This window comes from Pristiophorus japonicus, chromosome 23 (assembly GCF_044704955.1).
Source record: "Pristiophorus japonicus isolate sPriJap1 chromosome 23, sPriJap1.hap1, whole genome shotgun sequence".
Lineage (NCBI taxonomy): Eukaryota > Metazoa > Chordata > Chondrichthyes > Pristiophoridae > Pristiophorus > Pristiophorus japonicus.
The window spans coordinates 31,474,541-31,493,468 of record NC_091999.1 but is presented as its reverse complement, the minus strand read 5'-3'; the positions used below and the strand labels follow the sequence as shown (position 1 = coordinate 31,493,468).

At 47.8% G+C, this 18,928-nt stretch overlaps 1 pseudogene; it reads right to left on the bottom strand.

Moving 5' to 3' along the window:
• Positions 1-3,965: 3,965 nt before the first annotated feature.
• Positions 3,966-14,019, bottom strand: LOC139235468 (probable G-protein coupled receptor 139; annotated as a pseudogene).
• Positions 14,020-18,928: the final 4,909 nt, after the last annotated feature.

Sequence of the window (18,928 nt, the reverse complement as noted above, 5' to 3'; positions counted from 1 at the left end):
ATTATGCTAATTAAGAAGGACATTAAATGATGATTTAAATAAGTTTTACAGGTAAAATCCAATGGAGTTCGGTAATGCAGCCTCAATATGAGATGACGGTATATGAAGGAGATAAAGCTGAAATAAATGTACTTACAACACCAGTTCCGAAGATCCAGATCATTACTGGTACGCCTGCACCTGATCCCGGCAACGCAGTTTACCTTATACCGCAATAACACCAGGGAAATTGGTGCCGATTTTGCAAGAGGAAAATTCGATGCTCGTCATTTAAATGAATATTAATTTTTCCTTTGTCAATTTTTGTAGCAGAAAATGAATACAGCGCCGTCTATTTCTGTTGACTGAGAATCACGGTGCTTCAAACTGATCGACTATGTAAAAAATTCCAGGGAAACCACAGACCAAACCAAGAAGATATCTGTCATCGAGCGATTCGATAAAGCAATATCTGTAATTGAGGGAACTTTTAAAACAACATGTTTAATTTTTTTTCATAACAGGGATGAGGGGATTCTGTGGAGGGACTGGAGAAGCTGGCATTGATCTCATTAAAACAGAGAAGGTTAAGAAGAGATTTAATAGAGTTGTTCAAAATTATGAAGAGTTTTGAGAGATTAAATTATGGAAACTGTTTCCACTAGCAGAAGGGTCGGTAACCAAAGGACAAAGATTTAAGGTAATTGGGAAAGGAACCACAGATGACACGAGGAAACATTATTTTACCAGGCGAGTTGCTTTGATCCGCAATGCAGAGCCTGAAAAGGGGGAGGAAGCAGAGTCAGTAGCAACGTTCAAAATCGAATTGTGTAAACACTTGAACGAATAAACGAACAGTTCTATGGCGGAATGCAAAGGTGTGGGACTAATTGAACAGCTCTTGCAAAGAGGAGGCACAAAGGATCGTAACGGCGTCCTTAGGTGTTGTATCATTCTACGTACGGGACCGTTGTCCCGCAGCAATGCTCCAATTCCCCTTGAATCATGCTGCAAGTCTCTTTACAGCAAATCATAAGAAGAAGCGTATTCGTGTCGACCAAAACACAGCGGGGTTAATGGAAGGAGTAGTTTGGAGAAGGTTCTTTCACAGAGCGAGCACAGACAAGATTGGTCAGACGACCTCCATCAATGCTGTATTATTGTGTGATTCTATATGTCAAGCACCATCCGGAATTTTCATTTATCGTTGTTACTTTATTGTCCATGGGTTGAAATACTGGAACTTCCTACGTGACATCACATTCACCACATGGACTGCAGCGGTGCAAGGAGAAAGCCCACCAACACTTTTTCAAGGGCAGCCAGTAATGCACAATAAATTCCGGCCTTGCCATCTACGCCCATATCTCGAGAATAGATACAAACATCTAAGAGAAACAGCGGGTATAGAAGGACAATCACCAAGTTAAACATTTCTTGGTTTCTGTCATTTTTGCTTTCTTTTACTATTACCTTATTTTGTTCTCTTACGCTTCTTGTTCTTTCTCCATTTCAATCTTTCTCTCCTCTCTCACACTTTCTCTCGTTCACTCTATTTACTGATTCCAATTTCTTCTTTTGCAATATTCATAACGTTGAATGGTTAAATTGCATCCCCGAATATTTTCTTATTTTGAACAAGTGAGGTGCAGTTGGGAGGGAGGCTTGAATTACCATTCAGAAATACTACGCAGAGCAATGCTCCTCCAAAATCTGTGTAACTCCTCCTTTATTGTTACTGAGTGGCATTCTGAGTGATGCGCCAAATTCACATGAGAGGGAGGAGAGTAACTACATCGTGGCGATTCGTCAATCCTATACAAATGCTGTTACCCAATTAAAGAATTTGGTGCCTTTTACCAGGAAAAGAATTGCATGCAATGCTTCTTTACTTTCTGTTATACCTCCCTGCCAAACAGTTGCTCACTTTACTGAGTATAGCAGCTTGCAATGGGAAATAGAATTTCAATTTTAAGGTGTTGTTGGTGACATTGTAATAGCGCCCATATCGTACCATCATATCATTATATTGTGGCTGGTGCAGGATCATAGAATCATAGATTGGGTTACAGCATAAATGGATACATTTCGGCCTGTGGAGCCCCTGTCCGCACTCTGCAAGAGCACCTCAGCTATTCCCACTCCGCACCTTTTCCCCATAGCCCTGCATTTTTCCGCTTTAGGTAGCTATCCAACATCCTTTTGAAAACCACCATTCAACTTGCCACCACCATCCTTTCAGGCAGTGCTTTCCAGATCATAACCACTCGCTGCATAAAAAAGTTATTCCTCAAGTCGCCTTTGGTTCTTTTGCCAGTCCACTTAAATCTGTGTCCTCTTGTTCTCGAACCTTCCGCCAATGAGAAGAGTTTCACCCTGTCTTTTCTGTCCAGAACCCTCATGATTTTGAATACCTCTATCAAATGTCCTCTCAAGGTTCACTGCTCCAGAGAACAATTCCAGCTTCTCCAGTCTATGCACGTAGATGAAATCCCTCATCCCTGGAACCATTCTTCTAATTTTTCTGCACTCTCTCGAAGGCCTTCACATCCTTCCTAAAGTGTGATGCACAGCATTGGATACAACACTCCAGTTGAGCACGAACGAACGTTTTATAGAGGATTATCTTAACTTCCATGCTTTGGTACGCTATGCCGCTATTTATGAAGCCCAGGATGGCGATTGTTATTTTAACTGCTTTCTCAACCTGCCACTCTCAACGATTTGTGAACGTGTATCCCAGGTCTCTCTGTTCATGCACCCCCTTTAGGATTGTACCCTTTAATTTATACTGCTTCTCCTCGTTCTTACTACCAAAATGTTACACTTCACACTTTTCTGCACTGGATTTCATCTGCCACGGGTCCGCTAATTCCGCCAGCCTGCGGTCCCCTTTTGAAGTCTATCACTGTCCGCGTCAATGTTCAGCATACTTCTTAGTTTTGTGCCGTCTGTAAATTTTTCAATTGAGACATGTACACCCAAGTCCAATTCGTCAATATATATCAAGAAAAGCAACGTTCCTGATAAAGACCCCTGGGTAACACTGATACCTGAAAAACAGCTTCCAGTCAGAAACATATACCATTCATCACTAATCCCTCTTTCCTGTCATTCAGCATATTTGGTACCCATGCTGTCACTTTCCCTTTTACTCTATGGGCTTCTACTTTGCAGGCAAACGTACTAGCTGGCACTTCGACAAATGCCTTTTGTAAGTCCATGTATACCACATCAACCGCATTGTCCTCATCTACCTTCTCTGTTACCAATGTAAAAATACTCAATCAAGTTATTTAAACACCATTTACCTTTAACAACTGCATACTGGCTTCCTTTAATTAATCCATACTTGTCCAAGTGACTGTTAATTTTGTCTCTATTTTTCGCAGGATCACAGAGACTGCTGCCATGATCCACCACTCGCAATATTCCTGAGAGTTATGAATCAAGGTTATTCAGAGCGGTCTCTACAGGATAACAACTGGTTGTCACATAGTCGCATAATCCTGACTCTAACAAGGAAATAAAGAAAGTACTGGATTTATATAGCACCTTTCACAACGCGTGGACGTCTCAAAGCGCTTTACAGCCAGTGAAATACTTTTTGAAAGTGTAGTCACTGTTGTAATGCAGTGAGCCGATGGTGATTCATGAGAGCTCAATAGAATGGAAAAGTATCTGCTAGCATTCGTATGATAATACTACTCTGAGGAAACAAACCGCCGGCAGTACTGAAATAAGGCCCTCTGATTAAAATATAATCTTAATTACACGCAAATCAATTGTACGATTTCTCACACATGAATGTCAAGATATACGATATCGCGCATGAGGATGTCGAGATATTCGATTTCTCAGACTTGGATGTCGAGATGGGCCATGTTATTGGGGCTGATGGAGCTGGACAAAGCTGGTTCAGAACTGACAGGACAGGATGGCCCACTGGGTGTGATATAATGCAGAATTAACACGAAAATACATTTTTATAATTTGATTAATTTTATAAAGAGATTCATTGGATATTTCAGCGCATCCATTAACTCCTCTCTGAATTTACTCTGGATCACTGCATAAATACACGTGTTTGTGCAGGAACTCAAAAGCTGAAGACTATTTCCGGTTTCTTGGAAAATACATTTTGGGTCTTTGAAATTGGAACCTGAGAAATAATTATTCTTTGTAATTCGGACATACAAGAAATTTACAACGTACACTGTCCATAATAGGATGAAACTGCCTGAGATGGTAAAGAGTAAAACGATGGACTTTCTCCGTCTCTCCATCTCTAGGTCACTTTGATTCTCTCCACTGCTATGGGCCCGGAGCCTCCTGCGGGCTCTGCTGGTCGCTAGAATATGTCTGACGGTCAGAGCATTGAGCAGCAATATCAGGAGAAAGGGGAGTCATGGCGTTAAAATTCTGTCAAGCCAGTCATATACTATCCATAGAGGAGAAGTATAAAATATTACTTTGATGTTACATAACCACGGGACATTGTCAGTTATGAACATAGGCTCATATGTGAGATAAGAAGGAATGTTTTTTAAACAGCTCAGGGAACCGACCATGACTATAATCAGAGCCGCATTTTTCTCAGTGCAATATTTTGTTTCAGTTTCTGGCATCATATGGCCACAAATCGATCGAAGGTGAAAGCGACCGTTAACCAGACGGAACTATCCGTGGCGACATAAATTAGGATAGATATTATAGTACAGCCTGGAGTGGTGGACAGCAGACCAAATTGAAGATAAATTCCACTGATCCGGTTTAATATCACAGCGGTGATAATGACCAGGAGATCTGCCACTGCCATGGACAGCAGGTACCAAGTGATACATCTGGAAAGACCGCACTTTCCTCGGGACAGGATCACAATTGTCACCAAGTTAGCTGCAAGAAAGAGACAGAAAAGAAATCAGTAACATTATGTATCACTCCTCCTTGATGTTTATTTATTTTGATCATATTTCAGTCTTAGATACTTCACCTCGCAATGGGAATTATTCAGTTACCTGTCGGCAGAGATTGATCTGTTAAGATTTGAATAGTGTTTGAGGAAGGGAAGCGGGAACAGCGAATGTGAAGGAGCGAGGGCGGACTGAAGCAATGAATGAGGAGCAGGACACTGAGAACAGGCCATGGAGTTTTAGGTGCAACTTCGTGACTAAAACTGTTTATCGTTCACTGATTGTCAACCATTTACTGACGCAGAATATCCCTTCATTAAATGCATGGCTAAAATCACACTTCAATCATGCAATCATTAAATCAGTTCAGAAATTCGATCATATAGACTAATAGAGTCATAGAAGTTTACAGCACGGAAGGAGGCCATTTAAGGCCCTCGACCAACAAGAGGCTATCCAGCTTAATCACACGTTCCAGCTCTAGGTCTGTAATCCTGCAGGTTATGGCACATATGTTGCATATCCAGGTACTTTTTAAATGTGGTGAGGGGTTCTGCCTCCACCATCCTTTCAGGCAGTGAGTTCCAGACCACCACAACACTGCATGAAGAAATTCCCCTCAAATCCCCTTTAAAACTTTTAATAATTATTTTAAATTGATGTATCCTGGTTGTTGATCCCTCTGCTAATGGCAATAGACCCTTTCTATCCACTATATCTCGGCCCGTCATAACTTTATACACCTCAATGAAGTTTCCCCTCTGTTCCAAGAAAAACAAATCCAGACTATCCAATCTGTCCTCGTGGCTAATATTCCCCACTACCGGCAACATGCTCGTAAATCTCCAGTTCAATCATCTCCTTCCTGCAATGCGGTGACCAGAACTGCACGCAATATTTCAGCTGTGGCCAAACCAGTGTTTTATACAGTTGAAGCATAAGCCCCCCCTGCTCTTGTATTTTATGCCGCGGCTAATAAATGCAAGCTTTAATTATGCCTTATTAATCACCTTATCCACCTGGCCTGTTACTTTCAGGGAATCTGTGGACCAATGGTGGAGCTTTGGAGGCGTGGCCTAATCAGTTGGAGCATTGCTGCTGTGAGAGAAGGAATTCCCTGCTGAAGCTCCTGTCTGGAAGGCCGAGAGTGAACCCTGAGACCAGCCCAGGAAGAGAAGGAGAGGGCTGGCTTACTACAATTCAAGGTCCAGAGGGAGAGGAGGAGAGCAGAAAATGTGTCATTTATTGCTACTACAGAGAGTTGGAGAGAGGGTGAAAAGAACATCCTGAGAAAACACCATCCAGTGTGGAAGGAGGGAGAGCCATTTCGACAATCTTCGACAGGTGGGTGTGTTTTGGTGCATTCCCCGAAAGACTTTGTTGTATCGGTGGGGGGAGGAAAGAAGACATTTCGAGGGCCGGAACATCGCGGCGGGTGTGTGTGTGTGGAAGTGTGTGTGGGGGTCTTGCTTACAGCTAGGCCCCACACACCACTGAATCACACCTCCCTCATTGCCTAGCCTGGGATAGCTGGAGCTACCTGGCTGAAGTAGTACTAATTACCCTATTAAACATCGTTGGGAGTGTGTGCCTGGGTGGCTCCAGCTAACCCAGGTGAAGACATCTTCTCCCCCCACCCGAAGACCATTCTACAAAGACTGTGTTTTTTGCCATCTGGGGAGTGTACCCCAAGAAACACCCACCCATCACTGTGAGGGGAGACCTGCCCTCGCAGCTACCCTCTTTCATACCCCCCTCGCTCTTTCTCTCTCTCTCTCTGTCTCTCCCCTCTCTCTCTGAGAGCCCTTTGCTCCTAATTATAAAACAATTAAGACAACTGAGCAGAGAGAGCAAGGCCCCTCCCCATTCGGTAACTAGAGGAGAGGTGTGACTCTTTTAGAGCTCCCTCTGCTCAAAACACCAACGAGGCCAATTAAAGACTATTAAGGCCTGTGACTTTGGGGTGGATGTAGCCCTTAAAGGGACCCCGTGATGGCGACCCCATCCACGCTGGTGGCAGGGCCAGCTAGGACATATGCGCAGGCGGCGTCCACATCCACGGTGCCTCCTGCGCCTCCTGCGCCTCCTGCTGCCCTGCCACCATTCATTCTGATAACAAAAAAACACGGGGTCAAGAGCTACACTCACCCCACAATGAGCATTGAAGAGTGCGTGCGGGCGATGGCTGGGGTAGTCGGCCCCTCGGCCATTGTCGCAGCCTCCAAGATGTCTGGGAAGGCCGTGTCCTTCATGGGGTCAGAGCGGCCGGTGTCCCTGGCCCTCGAAAAGGGGCTCACGGTAGGCGGGACGTTCCTGCCGGTGGACCCTCTCGAGGCCACCGCGCAGAGGGTCATCATTTCAAAAGTCCCGCCCTTTGTTCTCGCTGAGCTCCTCCTCCCTCACCTACACCAACTAGGGGATGTAAGGTCGGGGATCAACCCCATACCGCTCGGCCTCAGGGAGAACAGCCTGCGCCATGTGTTCTCCTTCCGCCGCCAGCTCTTTGTCCGGCTGGCGCGGGAGGAGACGATGGAGGGCAATTTTAATGTGGTGCACGAGGGGACAGCCTACCGCGTCTTTTGGACGTCGGACGGCGTGCGGTGCCATGCCTGCAGCGAGGTGGGGCACGTTCGCAAGAACTGTTCCGCCTCCAAAGCCGCCAAACCACCGAAGGCGGCCAAGGCTGGCGCCGCCGCCACCACTCCCCCTAGTAGCGTCCGCGTGCCGGGAGCTGTGGGTGCGCGGTCATCGTCGGGGGCCTTTGTTTTCAATGCCTCCAGCGGGGGGAGAGGGAGAGCGTCCGATCGGAAAGAAGGTGCGGAGGAAGGCAAAGCATCTCGAGGCGGGTCCCCTCAGTGCGCCAGACAGCTTGAACACCGCGCTCAGCCCAACCCTGACATCGGCGAGCGCGGGGTGCCCTGAGCCCATGCCCAAGCCCTTCACCAGTATCACAGAGGGGCTCGGGCGCGGGCAAGAAAAGAAAAAGGAGGGGGGTGGAGCGGGAGGCGTCGGCAGACATGGAGGTCTCCCTGCCTCCGCGCTCAACCAGGAACAAAAGGAGGCGCCGCTCCAATGAGGCGGAGGGGGAACAACATCCCTCCGTGGAGGAGTCAGTGCCTGCCACGTGTCCCGCGTCCCCCACGAGCGCCTCCAAACTGCGCCGTAGGCAGGAGGAATCTGTCCCCGGGGAGGGTGAGACAGTCGAGGCTGCCCAGCCTCTGCCTCCCGGTGATGGCGTGGAAGATCTGCCTGTCGTGGGGGGCGTGGGGCCAGCGGTGGAATTCATTGCCGCCGGGTCGAGCGTCCCGGGGACTGAGGTGGGCGGGGCCGAAAATGCCGAACCTGAGCCCGCCCAGCCAATATCCAACATCCCCCGGGACTTGCTCGACTCGGCGGAAATACACAGTATCAACAATTTTTATGAATCTGTACACGCTGGGCCGGGGGGTGGCGTTGGGGAGGGGGAAGTACAACAACCCTCGCCCCCGACTTTGAAGCTGGGGTACTTGGAGGACCTGGAACATTACTTTGGCCAGGTCTCTCCGTGTTCCCCGGTTCCTGGGGAGGGGGAGGATCCCCTTCCGCTGTCACTTCCTGACCCAGCACCACTTTTAACAGAGCCCAGTGGAGACTCCTCTGTCGACGATCCTGGGGGTGGGATCGGGGCAGAGCCAGGGCCGGATGGAGCGGTGGGCCGTTTGCCGTACCTCGTGCGGTCCACGGGCCGGCTGCTAGCGGCGACCACCCGGAGGGGGACGGGGACTCGGTGGAGGACGCGGGTGTAGATCTCGAGTCCATCGCCAGTGAGGCGGTGGATCTCCTCGTGCCCGCCGCTGAGTCCCCCCTCATTCCCCTAGAGGAACTCCGGGACTTTTTGGTCCAGAGCCAGGGTCGCCGCGACCAAGCCCATCTGGCCCGTGAAAGATGGTCCGAGCCGGGATTGCTCATCGCTTCCGTCCGCGTCGCCACTAAAACCATGGTCGCGTGCGGGCCCTTATCAAAGGCGCAAGGCCTTGAGCTGCGCCGGCTCAAAAAGTTCCTCGCTGGGCTGCTGAAGGAGTGGAGGTCAACAAAGTACTCCACTCCCCCCCCCCCCACAATAGGTTAGGTAGAGGTTGCATTATGCTTTTGTCATGAAGATAACCATAGCCAGCCTCAACATCAATGGCAGCAGAGGGGCACACCGTTGATTTAACAATTTTTCGCTCCTGCGTGAGGGGAAATATGCGGTGTGCTTCCTGCAAGAAACACACACCGTTCCAGGAGACGAAGCCACGTGGCTCCTAGAATGGCAAGGAGAGGTCCGCATGAGCCACCTCACTACCACTTCTTGTCGGGTGGCCATCTTGTTGGCCCCGCATTTTCAGCCGGAGATCTTGGTGGTCTAAGAGCCCATGTCAGGCCGCTTGCTGCACGTCACGGTTCGCCTGGGGGACGTGCCGCTCCATCTCGTGAACGTGTACGCCCCTCAGCCCGGACCGCAGCAGACGCGCTTCTTCGAAGAGGTGTCCGCTCTACTTGGCTCCGTCGACGTCGGTGACTGCATTGTCCTCGGGGGGGATTTTAACTGCACCCTCTCGGCGAGGGACCACTCCGGTGCCCCGCAGAGCATGACGGCGATGGAGAAGTTGAGGGACCTGGTCGGGTCCTTCGACTTGGTGGACGTCTGGCGAAATCTCCATCCCGACTCCAGCGCCTTTACTTGGGTGATCCCTGGAGTGGGATGGTCCAGAGTCGACCGCCTTTACGTGTCTCGGGCGTACGTTTCTGCGTCCCGGCGGCCTCCATGCGACCGGTGCTGTGTTCGGACCACCACTTGGTGTGGGCGGAGCTCGCTTCGCTCCGTGCGAGGACGGGGTCCACGTACTGGCATTTTAACAACCAGCTGCTGGAGGACGTGCGGTTCCAGGACTCGTTCCGTCGTTTCTGGGCCGACTGTAGGAGGAAGCAGGGGGGCTTCCCCTCCTTGAGGCTGTGGTGGGACGTGGGCAAGGCTCACGTCCGCGTCTTCTGTCAAGAGTACGCAAGGAGGTCGACCTAGAGGCGGGCGGCCAGAGTCGGGCGCCTAGAAAAAAAGTCCCGTCTCGGTCAAGACGTCGAGGACCCGGACTGCCGATGGTGTACGAAGTGAAGAAGGCCGCGCTGAAGGACATGCAGCTCGTCGGGTCCCGAGGCGCGTTCGTGAGGTCGCGGATCCGGTTCCTGCGGGATCTGGACCGTGGCTCGCCCTTCTTCGACTCTCTGGAAAAAAGGCAGAGTGTCCGTCAGCAGCTCTTGACGCTGCTGGCCGACGACGGCTCTCGCGTCTCGGATCCGGAGGGCGTCAACAACACGGCCCGTGAATATTATGGGGCTCTGTTTTCTCCGGAGCTGTCCAGCGATGAAGCGCGTAGAGTTTTGTGGGAGGACCTGCCGAAGGTCAGCCCGGAGGGCGCCGAAAATCTGGAAGCTCCGCTAAGCTTGGCGGAGCTGACCGGCACCCTCGCCCGGCTCTCGAGGAGAAAAGCCCCGGGGCTGGACGGGCTGACCGTGGAGCTCCACAGGGCATTCTGGGACGTCCTGGGGGGCGACTATGCGCGGGTCCTGGGGGAAAGTCTGGCGACCGGGGAGATGCCCCTCTCTTGGCGCAGGGCAGTCATCGTCCTGCTGCCTAAGAAGGGTGATCTCCGCCTCCTTAAGAACTGGCGCCCAGTCTCCCTCCTCAGCACGGACTACAAAATCTTCGCCAGGGCGATGTCTGCTCGCCTTGGCGCCGTGCTGGACCTCATGATCCACCCCGACCAGTCCTACACGGTATCTGGCCGGACAATTCACGATAATATCCATCTGGTCCGGGACCTCATCCATCATTCCCAGGAGGCTGGTCTGTCGGTCGCCTTCCTATCTCTCGACCAAGATAAGGCGTTCGACAGGGTGGATCACGACTACCTGTTCGGGACTCTGCGCGCTTTCGGGTTCGGGACGCATTTCGTCGCCCGGATCCGACTTTTGCACGCCGCTGCAGAGTGTCTGATAAAGGTAAACGGGTTCTTGACGGCGCCCCTTGGCTTTGGGAGAGGGATGCGCCAGGGATGCCCCATGTCCTGCCATTTCTATGCCATCAGCGTGGAGCCTTTCCTGCGCCTCCTGCGGACGAGGTTGACGGGACTGGCTCTGCAAGGGCCGGGCGTGCAGGTCGTCCTCTCGGCTTACGCCGATGACGTGCTCCTCGCGGTAGAGGATCCCGCTGACCTGCGGAGGATGCGTGAGTGCCGGGAGATTTACTCGGCCGCATCCTCCGCCAGCATCAACTGGGGGAAATGTTCCGGACTCCTGGTTGGTCATTGGCGGGTGGACTCCCTGCCGGAGGAGCTCAGGCCTTTTGCCTGGAGCACGACCCATCTCCTCTATCTGGGAGTCTACCTTAGCCCCGAGGAGGAATCCTGGCCAGCGAACTGGCAAGAGCTGGAGGCCAAGTTCGCAGCTCGCCTAGGGCGCTGGACAGTACTGCTCCGAGTGCTGTCCTACAGGGGTCGAGCGCTAGTCATGTTGTGGTACCGGCTGGCCACTTTGACCCCTCCCCCTGCGTTTGTCACCAAGATACAGAAGAAGCTGGTGGATTTCTTCTGGAACAACAGGAAGCACTGGGTCTCTGCCGCGGTCTTGAGTCTCCTGCTTGGGGAGGGCGGTCAGTCGTTGGTGTGCGTCAGCACCCAGCTCGCGACTTTCCGTCTTCAGACCCTGCAGAGATACCTTTTCGTCGAGCCCCCTCCTAGGTGGCGTGCTCTGGCGACGTATTTCTTCCGCCAGCAGCACGGCCTCAACTACGACACGCAGCTCCTGTTTGTGAGCTTGGGGGGCGTCAGGACCGCCTTCCAGGAGCTGCCTGTCTTTTACAAGGAACTCACCACGGTCTGGAACAAAGTCTCCACCAAGCGCAGCTCTCCACTGGCTGGAGTGGCGGCCGTCCTGCAGGAGCCGCTGCTCGGGAATCCGTACCTCCACGACCGAGGTTTTAGGTGGCGGTCGGACGAGAGGGCTGTGGCTGGTGAGGTGACCAGGGTTAGGAACCTGCTCGATGGCGAAGGAGCGGGCTGGATGGCGCCAGACATGCTGGCGTGGCGCCTAAATTCCACCAACGTCCGCCACGCGGCCAATGCCATTGAGTCGCTAAAAACAGCTCTGGACCCTGACTCCATTAGGTGCATCGAGGAGGCTCAAGCACGTGGGGAGATCCCGTCCGAACTGACCCACGTCCGGACGGAATTCCTCATCGGCGCCAAACCCCGGAACCTCCCTCGGGAGCCGGCGCCTCACAACTTGAGCTGCCTCGAGGAAATCCCCTCCGTGCCTTTCAGTTCCGTGCGGAGGGGTTTCCTGTACGGGCTGCTCCTGCACACTCTCAACCTTGCCATCCTCATCTGCCATCCGGACACGCCATGGCGTACCATCTTGCCGTCCGGAGGAGGCGGGGGTCACCAATAGAGGGCACTCGACGCGGGAGTCCTTCCAGTATTTATCGGGGATTTGGCCTGGAGGGTGGTGCACGGAGCAGTCCCGTGCAATAAATTTTTAAACCAGTTCACGGGCTCGCAGTCCGCCTGCAATTTCTGCGGTCTGGAAGAGTCCGTGTTCCATGTTTTTATGGAATGCGCGAGGTTGCAGCCCCTTTTATATTATTTAAAGGGTCTGCTCCTGAAATTCTGGCTGCACTTCAGTTCCACACTCCTGATCTTTGGGCACCCTGTGCGGAGGGGAGCGGGTAGGTCCGAGGGCCTCCTCGTAGGACTGCTCCTGGGCACGGCCAAGGGTGCCATCAACCGGTCCAGGCAGTGTGCGGTCGAGGGGGTCGTACAACCTGACTGCCTGCCTCTCTTCCGCGCATACATCCGGTCCAGGCTGTCATTGGAGATGGAGCATGCGATGTCCACTGGTACGCTCGTGGCCTTCCACGAGAGGTGGGCGCCGGAGGGACTGGAGTGCATCGTCACGCCCGGCAACCAAATTTTAATTTGATTTTATATTTTAAAGTTTAATTTGTTTCAATTGCCGGTGTTTTTAGTGTCCCCCTCCCCTTTTATAGGGGGCACTTGGAGAAAAAAAAAGATTTTAGTGCCCAAAAAAAAACTTACGAAAAAAAAAAAGTGCTTTGAAATGTTGGTGCGCCCCCCAGATCGGGGGGGGCACGATTTACTGATTTCATGTGTTAATTTTCTCCCAAAAAAAGAGTTCTGTGGATATGCACTCCAACGTCTCTTTGTCCCTCTACACTTCTCAGTGTACCATTTAATGTGTATTCCCTTTCCTTGTCAGCCTTCCCCAAATGCATTACCTCACAAACCTCTGGATTAAATTCAATTTGCCACTGTTCTGCCCACCTGACCCGTTGATAGACATTTTCCTGCTGTCCGCACCTTTATTCTTCATTATCAACTACACAGCTGATTTTCGTATCGTTTCAACGCAATATTCAGAAATAGATGCATTTTAATAAACATTTACAGGCATCATTTCTGGACATTTGTCCATAGACAGCATTTGTGAAACAGTGCTTGATCACCAGAATTAACTGCACTGATGAAAAGTGGCGGGAAATACATATCAAGATACACATTATTGACCGATCATTGTTGCATCGGTTCACTTCATATTTTTTCATTAGTCACACGATTTTTACTTTTTAAAAATAACGACTTTTGGACTTGAACAGAGATTGTTAGCTGAAGGCAGTGCGAATATAGATCTGGGACAAGAAGTCACGCTGATGCAGAATGATGTTGTAATAAATTTTGCTTTGTACACCGGGGAACTTTACAATTCCAATAAAATTTCACAATGAACAGGGATACAAAAGACACATACTCTGACTCAGGGAGATTTGAAATGAGAACAGAAAATCTGGAAGATCAAGCAACATCTGTGGAAAGAGAAAATGAGTTAATGCATCAGATCAGTGATCTTTCATTAGAACACAATGAACAAAGCGGCTGTGAAGCAAAATCTCGAAACACAAAATGTCAAAACTGTAAAGACGCAGAATATCAGCAGAAACCTTAACAACCAATGACTTGCTGTAATGACTTGCAATGACAGCAGCGAGAAGCGGATAGTAAATGGCAAGTATTGGACTGTTTCCAGGGGCGTGCATTCTCAGTGAGAAAAGAATTGCTGGAGACAGTAGCTCCAACATGAGTTGTGGCTCATTCTAATTATCCCTTAGTTATACCGAATGTTAATCCCTAGTGAGCCAATCAGATTGTGCAATTTTATTGTTAGCTCTGGTCATTGAAACAAACAAATTAAGGCAGCCAATTTCGAGCTCACCTTTTCTACATTAGAATAGCTTCCAATGAATATTGCACCATGTGGAAGGGGAAAAAAGACTTCCGTATCTTTCTAAGAAAAATAAAATGAAAATCTCCATCTGGACATTCGAAGATGCCATAAAACCATACACAGCATGGAGGTCCGAGTTCAATTCCTGGTGTTTTCTCTAGAACTATGGGACACAGTCTCAGGATAAGGGGAAGCCCATTTAGGATCGAGATGAGGAGGATTTTCTTCACTCAGAGGGTTCTGAATCTTTTGAATTCTCGGCATCATATCTCTGAATATATTCAAGACTGAGGCAGATAGATTTTTGGAATCTATGGGGAATCTGTGGATATAAAGATTGTGCAGGAAAGTGTAGTTGAGTTCGATGATCAATCATGAATTTATTGAATGGCAGAGCAGGCTCGAGAGGCATAGGGCCTACTCCTGCTCCTATTTCTAATGTTTGTTATGTTCCTTAATTGGACCCAAATTATCTCAGTGGGAGAAAGCAGTTGTTGCGATCTAATGATAACTTTTGTCTCTCATCCTGCAATAAAGCAGTCATAGGGTAGTAGGTGGTGCTACCATTGGACAGAGCACCCCTTGTTCTGCAGCAAACCGTCAAACGGCAGAAGGGGTGCTAATATTATAAACCACATCCCTCATCATCCGATAAATCAATAATCGGGATGGTAAAACTAGACAGACAAATAAGATGTAAACAGAAACGTTTTTATTATCAATTAAAACATGTAATACTCAAATAAACAGGGTTGAATCCAGGAAACAGCTAAAGAAAATGATGGCTGCTATTATATCATCAAACACTAATGGACTAATGGTTTGTAGACAACTGTGGCAGTAATGGGATCAGCATTTTTCTTTACGTGGTGAATCAGAGACTTATCAAAGACTGTATTGGTCCACTGAAGGGTGTTCAAGGGCAGGTTGCAAAGGATTCACTAAGAATGGTGGAAATATTACATTTGTACTTTCCATCAGTCTTCACCCTTGAAAATGATGCTCGAATATTAGAATTTAATTCTACTAATTTTGTTAGCAGCATTACCAAAGAGAAAAACGTTAGGGTAAAAATAATTAAGAACTTGAAAATAGATAGAGCATCCGTGCTGGATGATATCCGCCTGATGGTCCTCTGTGAGATAGGACATGAGCTGTGAGAGCTCCTGGCCTGTATTTTTAATAGCTCACTGCTCTCTTGAATGTTTCCCACAGATTGGAAGGAGACTAATGCAGACCCCATTTTTGAAATAGGTGACAAGACAGACCCGGGCAACTATAGGCCCATCAGTTTAACATCAGTAATAGGTAAGATGTTTGAAGCAACCATAAGGGATTTAAGAATATTGGATAGGGAGGGACATTTTAGGCATACCAATATGACTTCATACAAAAGAGGTAATATCTCACAAATCTAATTGTATTTTTTGAAACAGTTACGAAGTTTGTGGATCAGGGAAGCCCAGCAGACATTGTCTACTCTGATTTCCCAAAACATTTTGAAAAAGTACCGCACAAAAGGCTTTTGTATAAGATCGGAGCCTCTGGTAAACGTTGAAATATATTGAGTTGGATTCAGAACTGGCTGGCAGGACACTGGTAAAAAGTAATAATTGATGGATTTGAATCTGATTGTAGACTAGTCACCCGTGGTGTCTGGCAGCGGACAGTGTTGGGACTATTGTGTTTTACTATTTGTATTAATGATCTAGATTTTGGGATTGCGCGCAAAACTTTTAAATTTGCAGATGATACCAAGATCTGAGTGAGATTTTGAATTATAGCAGATGCTCGACTGCTTCAGGCAGATCTGAATGTGCTGGTAGATTATGCTCAAGTCTGGAAAATGATGTACAACTTAGATAAGTGCATATTTATGCATGTGGGTAGGGCAAATGTTCACATTCTTACACCCTCCAGGGAAAGGTATTAAATTTGGCGCAGATAGAAATAGAATTGCGCATTCTAGTACATAGATCCTTAAAGGTACATGAGCAATGCTGTGCAGTGATAGTTACAGCACATAAGGCATCGGGGTGTATCCAAAGGACATTTGATTATAATAGGACGTGTACTGTTTTGTCCTTGAACAAGGCCTTAGTCAGACCGAGCTTTGAATACTGTGTCCAGTTTTGTCCTCCTCACATGATAGGTGATATTGACGCTCTGAAAAGGAGAACAAGAGGGTCACTAGGCTATTTCCAAGTATAAAGCATTTTAATTACCAAGATAGGTTGAAAGAGTTGGAACTCAATTCCTTAGATCAGCATAGACTTAGGGGGGATCTGATTGAGGTTTTTAAAATAATGAAGGAAATAGAAGGTTTTCCAGTCGATAGTTTATTTCAATTAAATAGGTTAGGTAGGACCAGGTATCACATATTTCAGTTGTATAGGACTAGATCTAGGTTAGATGTCAGGAGGTGGATCTTTTCCCAGAAGATAGTAGACCATTGTACAATCTGTCATTTCATGTAATGAATGCAGACTCACTGAATTCCTCAAGTGAAAGCTGGATTTGTTTCTGGCTGCGGTAGAGATCACATGTTACAGAAGGTATGTACTGCAGGGAATTCAAGGCCAGAGTGATCACTTGGACCAGTTTCGATCACCTAGATGGATCAGAGAAGAATTTGCCAAATTTCTTCCCCCAAATTGGCCTGGGTTTTTAATCAGATTTTTGCTACTTCCAGGAGATCACATCGTTTCGGGCGGCGTGGGACAGGCTCAATGGACCAGATGGTCTTAACCTTTCCATCATTGTATGTATGCTCGTATCTTTGTTTGTAGAGTGTCCGTTCTCTTGCACTAAATCTGTCAGATGGCAGTAGGCGGTGCTAAATTTGTACAGAGCGTCGTTTGTCTTGCGGCAAATCAGTCAGAGGGCAGCAGGGGGCGCAACAATTATTAAAGAACATGACATTCCATGCGTTAAAAAATTAAGAAAGCAGTAGGGGGCGCTACAATTATAAACGAATCAAGATATTGAAAAAGAGATAAATTCCTCGATCGAGAGATGTATTGATAGATAGATAGATAGATAGATAGATAGATAGATAGATAGATAGATAGATAGATAGATAGATAGATAGATAGATAGATAGATAGATAGATAGATAGATAGATAGATAGATAGATAGATTGATTGATAGAGTGATAGAAAGAGAGTGGGATAATCTGCCAGATAGGCAGATAGAAAGATAGACAGACAGCCGAATAGATTGATAGTTACATAGATCGACTGATAAATATATAGATAGATAGACAGATATACCTACAGACAGACTGATAGACAGACTGACAGACAGACTAACAGATAGATAGTTAGACAGATAGACAGAAAGGGCTAGAAGAATCTATAGATATAGAGACAGATTGAAATATAGATATTGATAGGATAGACAGATAGCTCGGTAGATCGGTAACTATAATGTTGAGCGCTGTTTGCAGTTCGATTTGTGTGTGTGGAAAAGATACACTTTCAAAATCAAGTTATGGAAATCTCATTTTGTACTGCCATGTAATACACTGCATGGTGGGACTGGCGAGCGGGGTCTGCAATAACATAATGCAGGAGAGGGGCGAGGGTCAGGAGATGGAAACCGCAGGGTGTACTGACACTTGATAAATGTACATTTGGCACACTGTAATTAAAGAATGTAAACAACTTCCCCATCCAGTCTGAATCAGACCGACCTTCATCTCCTTTGCTTGTTGCTGGATGTGACGCTATGTCTCAGGATCAAGTGGACACTATCTCAACAGTCCTTAAAACCGTGGAAGTACATTACGAGTCACATCAGAAATCATATTCAATTGAAAATCAGTGAGGCACAATGCAGGGATACATAATAACATAAAAAATAGGAGCAGTAGGAGGCCATTTGGCCCCACGAGCCTGCTCCGCCCTTCAGTAAGGTAATGGCTGATCTTGTACCTCAACTGCACTTTCCAGCACTATCAAGAATCCCTTGATTCACTTATTATTCGACAATCTATCGATATCTGCCTTGACCTTACTGAACGAGTATGCCTCCACTGCCCTCTTGAGCAGAGAATTCCAAAGAATCACCCACCTCTGTGAAGACATTTCTCTTCATCTAAGTCCTGATTTATCCTGAGATAGTGAAAGCATAGTTCTAGACTCTCCTGCCAGATCTTGCCTGCGTCTACTCTGTAAAGCCCTGGAAGAATTTTGTAGTTTTTATATGACATTTTATTCTTCGTAACTCTAGAGGATATAGGAGTAGTCAACTCAATTTCCCCTTATAGAGTAATCGATAGATAGATAAATAGATAGATAGATAGATAGATAGATAGATAGATAGATAGATAGATAGATAGATAGATAGATAGATAGATAGATAGATAGATAGATAGATAGATAGATAGATAGATAGATAGATAGATAGATAGATAGATAGATAGATAGATCGATCGATATCTACCTGAGCAAGCAGGGACTAAGAGGCACCCGACACTGTGCAGCTATTACCATGAGGGTTACAGACTGAGACACCAGTCGATGTACTGATATGTCCCTGAGGGTGGAAGTCATATGGATACCAATCAATGTCGAGATCTCTCCCTGATGGAGAAGGAGTGAGAGAAATCAGTCAACGTACAGATATCTCCCTGTGGAGTGGAACTGAACGACATCAGTCAATATTCTCATATATCCATGAAGGAGAGGGACAGAGATAAACCGTCAATTGTACAGAT